We start from the raw sequence: 10,054 nt of genomic DNA, 5'->3' as shown, positions 1-10,054 counted from the left end.
CAGAGGGAGGTGGGGGGTGGTGGAGAAAGCTGAAAGGGAGGAGAGGGTCGGAAGGAGGATTGCCCAGGGAAGTAGGGCTTTGGGTCCAAGCTGGGGCATGTAGGGAAATCAGCCTCTTTTGACAATTTATGCGCATTATTTTTTGGGTGCTTGCTTGTTCTACTTTCCTCTTGCTCCTGGATTATTCTTATTCTTATTATTTGTGTTATATGAGGATGCTACAGGAATGCCTGCGCTGCATTTCCATTTTATTCCCAATTGATTCCATGGGTCTACTTTAGTTGGAACTGACGGGTCACACTCTCTCAGCCTCAGTGGAAGGCAATGGCAAAGCTCCTCTAGGAGGAAAAGGTTCAGGTCAGGTCAGGTCAAAGGCAGGGCACGAATGGAGCCCACATCAGGCACCTCCCCCTTTTCATATTTTTTAAAAATTATTTTTGACCAAATATGCACATGATTTTTTTTTCTTGAGGCAGATAGAGCAAGGCTAGCAGCTTGTGCAAGGGGTTTCTCTGCTTGCTTCAAGCAAAGGGGAATGTTACAAATGTTGCAAAGGGCTAGACTTTTACAATCGGAATGTTACATTTTTTGCTCTTGTCAATTAGACAATGATACATGCTTTTGCTACTGAATCAGAGGCAGCTCTGAATTGCTTTTAAAAGCAAAAAGAAAAAAAAAGAAAAACGGAATGCATGGCAATTGCATCCTTTACTGGCATTTCTGAGGTGAGGAATTTATTATTATTATTATTATTTTTATCATCATCATCATCATTATTTCATGTGTAAGAGGCATTCTGGGGGGCAAGGAGTGGGGGATGCATTAGCTTGCATGAGATTGAAAATGGGGACAGGGGCAGATCTGACCCAAATGCCCACATATACACACAACACACAAAAAAGAGGTTTTTAAAAAATTGACACTTGGGGCATTTTGTGCATGGCTCTTTTAAAAAAAAGGAGGGGGGAGGACACCTCCGATGCCCCTGCAAAAACGTCACCATGACGATTGCTTGATTGACAGCAGGCACAGAATGCATTCGATTTAAAATGTCCCTCTTTTTGTAGTGGGCACTTGCTAACGGAGAGATTCAGGGGAGGGACATCCGAATCAGCCCAGTTCCTTCCAGATTTTTGATGCCATTCTGAATGGGGCCCTGGATAAAATCATCAGACCTGAAAGTCTTTAACAAAAATCCAAGTTTTAACTTGGTGCCAAAATAAAATCAATAGCAGCAGCATTCAGGCCTCCAAGAGGAAGGCCTCTCTGATGTCTACACTACTATTTACTGCTCCCACTCCCACACACAGGAGAGCCCCCATCAGCAGATTTAAACATACCATACCAATTCCTTGAATTCAGACTGGAAATGTATTGGCTGCCAGTGCAATTACTTTAAAAGCAGTGTTATACTGTTTCTATAAGCTGTTCTAGCCAACAAACTAGCTTTTCAGTGTGCACTGCCCATAGTCTTTAAGATTAGTCCACTGTATACAGTTACTACAAGCTACAAAGAAAGAATCTTCTCTAGTTTTAACAAAAATATGTCAACAAACTTGGAAAACAAAATAATAGCTGATAGACTGGAAACACTGAGTATATATTCCATTCTCCAAGAAAGGAGACACCAGGAACTGCAGTAATTACAGAACCATTGCATTAATTTCTCATGCAAGCAAGGTGATGCTTAAAATTCTACAACAAAGACTCTTAACAGATATAGAGCGAGAACTGCCAGATGTCCAAGCGGGGTTCAAGAAAGGAAGAGGTACTAGGCATCATACAGCAAACATATGCTGGATAATGGAACGTACTAAGGAGTTTCAAAAGAAGATCAGACTGTGCTTTATAGACTATAGCAAAGTGTTTAATTGTATACATTACAGAAACTATGGATAGCACTTAAAGAAATGGGTGTGCCACAACATTTCATAGTCCTGATGTGTAACCTGTACTCAGGAAAGGAGGCTACTGTTAGGCTAGAATACAGAATAGAATGGATTCCAATTGGCAAGGCTGTATTTTATCAATCTATCTATTTAATTTGTATGCTGAGAACATCATATGAAAAGCAGGACTGAACTCATAATACTAGCAGAAAATATCACAGATATGGAAAGACTACTGAAGAAGGTCAAAGCAAAAAGTGCAAAGGCAGGTTTATAGTTGAACAACAACAAAACAAAAATCATGACCACAGACAATCTACATAAATTTAAAGTATGTGATGAAGAGAGAAAACAGTTCAAGATAATAGAATCATAGAATTATAGAGTTTGAATAGACCCCAAGGGCTATCTAGTCCAACCTGCTGCCATACAGGAACACAGTATCAAAGCACCCCCGACAGATGATCATCCAGCCTCTGTTTAAAAACCTCCAGTGAAGGAGATCATGTGTTAATCATGTTGATGCAATTAGTCTGCAACTTACATGCTGCAATCACCTGATGGCAGATAGCCAGGAAGAATGGTTAGAGATTGGTCACTTATTTACCTGCTAGACATAACCACTGCATGCTGACTAGCCAGACAGCCACAGGGGTCCTGGGATGCTACTGTGATGTCACCAAACTCTAAATAAAGATCCAATGCTGGTGCCGCCAGCATCCATGGGAGGAACTAAGGGGGTGGGGTACAACAGAGGGCTACGGCATTGTGCCACATATGAAAAATGCCCCCAAGTGACTAGTCTTCAAGGCTGCTCATATCCTCTGCAACCCTGGGAGAAAATCCTCCCACTGCCTCTCCCCCTTTCCTCTCCTTGGCATTAAAGAAAAGGATGAGAAGAGCCAAGGTAGCAATGCCCTGCATTTCACCCCAGAATAGCTGACTAGGGGTAGCCCTCTTTGCCTGGGGACGGGGCACCTTCTCCTCCCCCCCAGGAGCCCTCCTGCCCCACAGTCCCCCCTCCACTGCACTCCCCCTCCATCTCAAGGCCTCCCCAGCCTGGATCCTCCTGCTCATTCCCAGCTAGAGGAGACCCCTGGACCCTACTCTGGGAGGGGGATAAACAACCCAGAGGTTGACCTCACTGAGGACTTCATGGGGCTCCTCCAGGGTAGACCAGCCCAAAAGTACAGGCTCCCCTCTCAGCCTCAAGGAGGAGTCCAGAGAGGAGGACTCATCAACCCCAGGAGGAAAGAAATGCACTTGGGCTCAATCATCAATGAACATGGAGACTGCAATCAAGAAATCATTAGAAGACTAGGACTTGGAAGAGCAGTTATGAAAGAACTAGACAAGATCCTGAAATGTAAAGATGTATAATTAAATACCAAAGTTAGGATTGTCTATGCTATCGTATTTCTCATTTCTATATATCGCCATGAAAGCTGAACAGTGAAGAAAATGGATAGGAAAAGAATAAACTCATTTTAGAATAAACTCATGCTGGATAAGAGTGGACTGATAAAATACTGTGGACTGATAAAAAGACCAATGGATGGGTCCTAGAGCAGATCAGGAATGAACTCTCCTTGGAAGCAAAGATGACTAAACTGAGGTTGTTGTATTTTAGCCATATCATGAGAAGAAAGAATGCACCTAAACTATAACACTTGGTAAAGTAGAGGGCAATAGGAAAAGACGGAGACCACGTTCCAGATAGATAGTCACAGTCAGAGAAGCCATGGCTATGAATCTTCAGAAACTGTGCAGGGTAATTGAGGACAGGGTGACTTGGAGGTCAAAGCTGACTTAAAGACAATTAACAACAACAACAGAAGCAGCAGCAAAGAGTACCTTGCAGTGGCATTGTAAGATCAGCCCCGTGTAGGGTGCATCACATGAATTACTGTGTCCAGGTTATCCTTATCCAGGAAAGGCCTTAGCTGCTGCACTAGGTAAATGTGGTCCCAGGTCACAGAGTCCAAATGGACTCCCAGTGACAGAAATGACTGTAGAACAGAAGCACTCCCAAGCTACACACTTGCTCCCTTGTGGGGAGGGCAGTTCCATCAAGGACAAGTCACATATCAAATTCCAGGACCAAGGAACTGCCAGTCCATAGAGTCTCCATCTTATCAGGATTCACATTTAGTTTAATGGCCCTCACCCAATCCATCACTGCATTCAGCGATACTCTATGGTACCATGTAGCTTAATATCCATGCAGCTAAACAGGGAATCTCCCAGTGCCACTCTCTAGATCCAGAATTATAAATAGAGATGGCACAACTATAACATAGTGTCTCCCACTGTAGAGCTAGTCCTGTAAGGTGTCCAGTCTTAGACTGAGTTTTAAAAATAAAAAGGTATTTATTTCACAGGCCACAGAGATATGCAAAGATGTGATAGAGATATGCAAAGATGTGATAGTGAGAAAGAAGGGAAAGAGCAGAAGATAAAGGTGAATGCAACAGCTCAAAGTCTACCTTTGTTCTTTAATGCATTTCTTTAATACATTTGAGGACAAGCAGGATATGGCCATCAAGTGCTCTCATTTCAGGACAAGCAGCAGTTAAGAATAAGATATTCATGCATATGACAAATATAAGGAATAGTTAAAATGTCATCCACATTAGCCACCAATTCATTTTGATGTCTGGCCTTACCTCAGACACCAGCTCTTACCGTCATGGGACGAGCAGTTGATGCCTCCCGTTGAAAGCTCCAAGTAACAGAGGTTGCCGTACTAATTTCTTCTGACGATATGAATGTGCACGGAAGCCTTGCATCTGTCCCAGCTTTCACAATGAGTTCAGTAGGTGGGGGCACATCCATGATTAAAACATCTTCTACTGAACAAGATGCCATCTGTGTCCCTTTCCAAATAATAACATTACATAGTTTTAAAAAATGCAGTGTTAGACAAAGCTACTCATAAAGCAATGTGTCTGGAAAGGAATTTAGCAATTTGATATAGGAGATTATTGCATGGAGAAATACTTCTGACATAGATGCAGGATTGAAAACTCAAATCTGGGTGTCATCGCATGTGCCAGCGGCCAGGCAAGTGCAACCGGGATGCAGCCTGGACCTCAGCTGCACTTATTCAGCAGATTTTCAAAAATGGCAGGCTCCATTCCATGTCTAGTTATGAAAGACCCTGCAATTAGTCATGATAGCTCAAATAGGCCATTCATTCCTAGAGGCAACATCTTTCTGAACAAACAGGTAGTCTAAAGTTATAGAGAGATCTTGTAGCACCTTTGAAATTTAGCCAGGTGGTCTAAAGGTGAGGAAATCCTGTTGCCTTCCTATCTCGCTTTTAAAGTTTCAAAGGAGGGTTTTGGTTCTTATCGTTGCAAACCAAATGCTGGATTAGATGGGATAAAAAGAGCTTGAAACTTTTCATAGTCTGAAGAGGCTGTCAGAATCCTGTGCTAGAGATGACTAGTCCAACTACCCAGAAATCTTTTCACCAACAGGCATCTTCAGTATTTCTGAGTGCTGTACTATAAATTATTTCCAGACAAAGACAACCCCAATGCTCAAGAGGCAGGGACAATTCCCCTATCAGGAAAAATAACATTTGGGTGGTTTTAGGCAAGTATGGGGGAACATGAGTGGTATATAAAATTATGTATGCAGGTTTGCCACACTTCCAATACTAATTTTATTGATCTCCCTGACCACCATTCTAAATTAAACCTAGCTTTAAAAATTAATAGGTTATATTTCTTGAAATAAAATTTTCATTTAGTATAGTTTAAAACTAAGCAAGTATTGAAATGAATTGTTTTAAAGATAGGAGCTTAAATGACTTTCTTTGAACATTGATTAGTAACTGATGAAACATATCTGTTTTGAAACTACACTAAGACTGTACCAAGATAAAAACTTCAGTGCATATTATCTCTACACAGACATATGACAGAAGCTTTTGGTTAAAGTTCAATTCATTTTGTAGAAATAAAGAAGAAAGATCTCTGTTCTAAACTAAGTCTAATGAGTCTAAATTAACGTTTTACAAACAAACAAACAAACAAAACCCACCAATAAATATTTTAAAATAGCTTTTCTTCAAAATGATTCCAATTTGTTTGAACTCATGAACTTCCCATTTAAAAGTTAGTCAGCTCAGTAATAAAATTATGCTATCTCATACAGGATCATTTTATTCTCTTTTACTAGTTATTTTCAAAATCATCTCACCATGTTATATTTATTATAAGCAAAATGGAAAAAATGATCCCCTGTGCAAAGGAATGTTGAAAAAGAACATTTTCAGCATCATATATTACAGAATATGTGTGATCTTTACATTACGCTTGTATCCTCCCACTTCTCTCCTCCAGCTGCCACAGAGGCAGGCTGTCTTCTTGCATCAGCATCTCAAAAACTCCATTGCATAAGCATATCACACGTTCTCTGACTTTTGACCAATTCCCCTAACTAATCTTCATTTCTCAGTCTTTTAAAAAAGTGGCAACTCTGGGTGTGGATGTTCTCTGTCCCTCTGCTTTGGTCACTTGATTAGGCTGAAAGGCTAACAATTCAAATGAAGATAAACACTTAAATCATTTAAGATAATCTTGATAGTCTACTGACTCATGTCCATCTGCCTTGGTCCTGGCCTCGGAGATAGAGAGGAACTGCTGGACCTCTTACCCTTTCCCTCCACCACTCCCTTCTCCTTTTGTGTCATGTCTTTTTAGATTGTAAGTCCAAGGGCAGGGAACCATCTAATTAAAAAGACTTTATGTACAGGGCTGTGTAAATTTACAGCGCTTCATAAATAAAGGTTAATAATAATAATAATAATAATAATAATAATAATAATAAATGAAGACAACTAAATTGAGAGAATCATAAGAACTGGAAGGGATACACCAGGGCATAAGCTATCCAGCCCATTTTTCCCCCAGTACAATATTCACCCTAAAGCACCCCTGCAAGATGGTGATCTAATTTGTTTTATCAGGTTTAACAGATTTTGTGCCCTAGCCCCTCTTATCCATTTCTCAGGGTAATGGGGAGGAATTTCGGGGCAACAGCACTGCCTTCAAAGGTGTGTGCACATGCATTTCCCAATTGCTGGGATCCCATATAGTATAGCATACCATAATAGTTTTGCATGTGGAACTATGCTACATTTGTCCACTGAATGTTCCTTCAGCTCATTGTATAGCCAACCCATCTTCTCTGTAGCTATTCTGTGGGTGATAGAGAGGGAAAACATTGTAGACAAATCTGGCAATGTCCCCAAGCTAGACACAAAAATTTAACCATTTGCTAAGCTATGCTGGAAGTGTCTGCAGATAATGTAATCATTCTGGCTATGGAAATATAGTCATGTTTCTCCAACCCTCCCTGACACTCCATTAACCACAGAATAGTGGTGGTGGTGGGGATTAACAGATAAATGGTAAACAGGAGGGACCTTATTTGTTGCAGAAGCTGGAAGAAAACATCAACCACTATAGTGACCAATACAAGATCTCATTGTTGCTGTGTGCCTTCAAATTGTGTCCAATTTATGGCAACCCTATCACAGGGTTTTCTTGGCAAGGTTTGTTCAGAAAGGGTTTGCCTTTGCCTTCCTCTGAGAGCATGCGACTTGTCCAAGGCCACCTAGTGGGTTTCCATGGCTGAGCGGGGATTCGAACTCTGGTCTCCAGAGTTGCAGTCCAACACTCAAACCGCTACACCACACTGGATTTCATAAAATGTGACATATGCAGGGGTAAGGTGGACTCATGCCTGCATATGCCACTAACTGGATGCCAGTCGTCAATGAGCTTTTACATTTTTAATAGTATACTTTGTGCAACTGTGTTTGATGCTTAATGTTTCATGCTTAATGTCACTACCACCACCTGCCCCTGGTTATATCACCTCTGTAATAGCACCAGGACCTGCTTCCTATAACAACACAAGAGATTGTTCTCAGGTCTCAGATTTTGACCACTAACATTTCACTGAATGATTGGGGACTTTTTATGTCCCTGTTCAATGGATCTACTCTAACTTGGCCTGACCATTGGATTTAGGTAACAGGGAATCTTTAAGCTATGCAGTTCACTATCACATAGTATAGTGATTGTCACCAACCTAAGCGACTTTAAGAAGGGATGAGACAAATTAATGGATGATAGAACTATTGTTTGCTACTAGCCATGACTGCTACGTATTACTCCACCAGAAGGAGTTATTGTTATATGGGTGTTTGGGGACATATGAGTGAGTCTGTGCTACCTTTCTGCTTGTGTGCGTTCCCATGGGCATCTTGTTGGCCACAGTGGAAATAAAAAGCTGATTAGATGGGCCTTGGTCTGATTTCCCCCCTCTTACGTTCTTTCTAGGAGTCACTAAAGAATTGCCAAAGGCAATCTACAAGGGCAGTAGCATTTCAGAGGGATAATTGGTGTAGTCTTAATTCCGTGTTGCTACCTGTGGTGCTTTATAATCAAGCAGTAAGTTTATTTCTAAGGCTACTAGTGTCAGCTGAGTTAGAAGCATAATATAGTACTAGGATGGTTTAAGACTGTTCTCAAAAGTTTCTAGTTTTGTACATTTCCCTTCCTTGAAACACAGCTCTAACTGTGGAATTGGGAGCTGACATTATACCCATTTTTCAAGTGAAAAACAGTGAGTGCATGATTCTAGTATATATTAATTAAATCAATTATTAATTAAAAGATCATATGTACAGTGCTGTGTAAATTTACAGTGCTATATAAATAAAGATTAATAATAATAATAATAATAATAATAATAATAATAATAATAATATAGCTTCTAGAGATTTTGGACTTCAAAATAGTCTGGGATTCTGGGAGCTGAAGTCCAAATCCCCTTAAAGAGCACAGTTTGGGGACCACTGCAAGAAAGATAAATTCATGCTTCTCAGGTCATGCTCAATGATGAAGGACCTGATTGAATTCCTCCTGGACTTAAGGCTGAAATGGAGGACATATCCTGGAAAAGGAGGACTTCTATAGCCGCCGTGGCCAGATGTCCTAACCACATGGGAGGTCATGCTCCAAATCAGTGGTTTCCAAACTTGGGTCCTCCAGATGTTTTGGATTTCAGAGTTCCCAGAATTCCTGGCTAGTGACCAAGTTGGTTGGCTCTGGCTTCTGGGAGCTGAAGTCCAAAACATGTGGAGGGCCAAAGTTTGGGAATGCTCTAAATGGAGGACCTGATGGAATTCCTCCTGGACAGATGTTGCAGAAAAATGGAGGACATGTCCTGGAAAAGGAGGACCTCTGGCCACCCTGGCTGGATGTCCTAACCGCAAGTGAGGAATAGGTACTGCAAAATGTAGGGCCTGCAAGAAAAATGGAGGACATGTCCTGGAAAAGGAGGACCTCTGGCCACCCTGGCTGGATGTCCAAACCGCAAGGGAGGACCAGGTACTGCAAAATGTAGGGCCTGCAAGAAAAATGGAGGACATGGCCAAATAGACAGAAGCTAGTAACACTCATAGAAAGATAAAATCAAGTCATGTTCAAAAGTGGGGGACCTGATGGACATCCTCCTGGACAGAAGGATGAAATGGAGGACGCGTCCTGGGAAAGGAGGACCTCTGCAGATAATGCAAGAAAAATGGAGGACATGACCAAAAATAGAAGCTAAAAAAATCACTCATAGAAAGATAAATTCAAGCTTCTCAGGTCATCCTCAAAAAATGGAGGACATGATGGACATCCTCTGTGGACAGAAGGTTGAAATGGAGGACGTGTCCCTGAGTGTGCCTTTGTCCAGACAGAGAGAGTGCCACCTAGTGGAGACCTCAGGTCCAAAGGGAGAGGAGGCAAAGGGTGAAGTGAGGCTAGCTAGAGAGGCTCCTCCTCCTGGCTCCTCCCTCCCTGCCCTCCCACGTGACTCACAAGGGCCGAGAGCCAAAGCCGCCAGGAGCCACAGAGAGGCCCCTCCCTTCCTTGGAGCACCGCCTCCTGCGCGCGCCCTCTGCAGAGCCGCCATTTCGCGCTCGCTCCCTGGGCGGCTCTGCGGCCTCCCTCCCTCGCGCTCTCGCGCCCCGCGGCCTGGTTACACGCGCCCCGTAGGGCATTGTGACGTCACTCCCATCGCTGAGCCATTGTTCTGGAGGAGGGAGGGAGAGATCCTTGAGGAAAATGCAGGCCCAGGCTCAGCCCTGACAGGAG

General features: G+C 42.3%; 1 pseudogene across 1 annotated transcript in view; it reads right to left on the bottom strand.

The window, feature by feature from the left end:
* LOC149319728 (myelin protein zero-like protein 1) overlaps positions 1–9,813 on the bottom strand; it is a 14,278-nt pseudogene extending 4,465 nt beyond the window's left edge. The window contains exons 1-2 of the transcript XR_016279921.1: positions 9,779–9,813; positions 4,575–4,765 (exon numbers count right to left, since the gene is read on the bottom strand). The product of XR_016279921.1 is annotated as a myelin protein zero-like protein 1 (transcript). The remainder of the gene's footprint in view (positions 1–4,574; positions 4,766–9,778) is intronic.
* Positions 9,814–10,054: the final 241 nt, after the last annotated feature.

The sequence above is a fragment of the Sceloporus occidentalis genome, unplaced genomic scaffold, assembly GCF_023333645.1.
Source record: "Sceloporus occidentalis isolate IW3139 unplaced genomic scaffold, rSceOcc1.0.p SCAF_2, whole genome shotgun sequence".
Taxonomy (NCBI): Eukaryota; Metazoa; Chordata; class Lepidosauria; order Squamata; family Phrynosomatidae; genus Sceloporus; species Sceloporus occidentalis.
The sequence above is the reverse complement of the archived record's forward strand: the minus strand, read 5'-3'. Positions and strand labels throughout refer to the sequence as shown.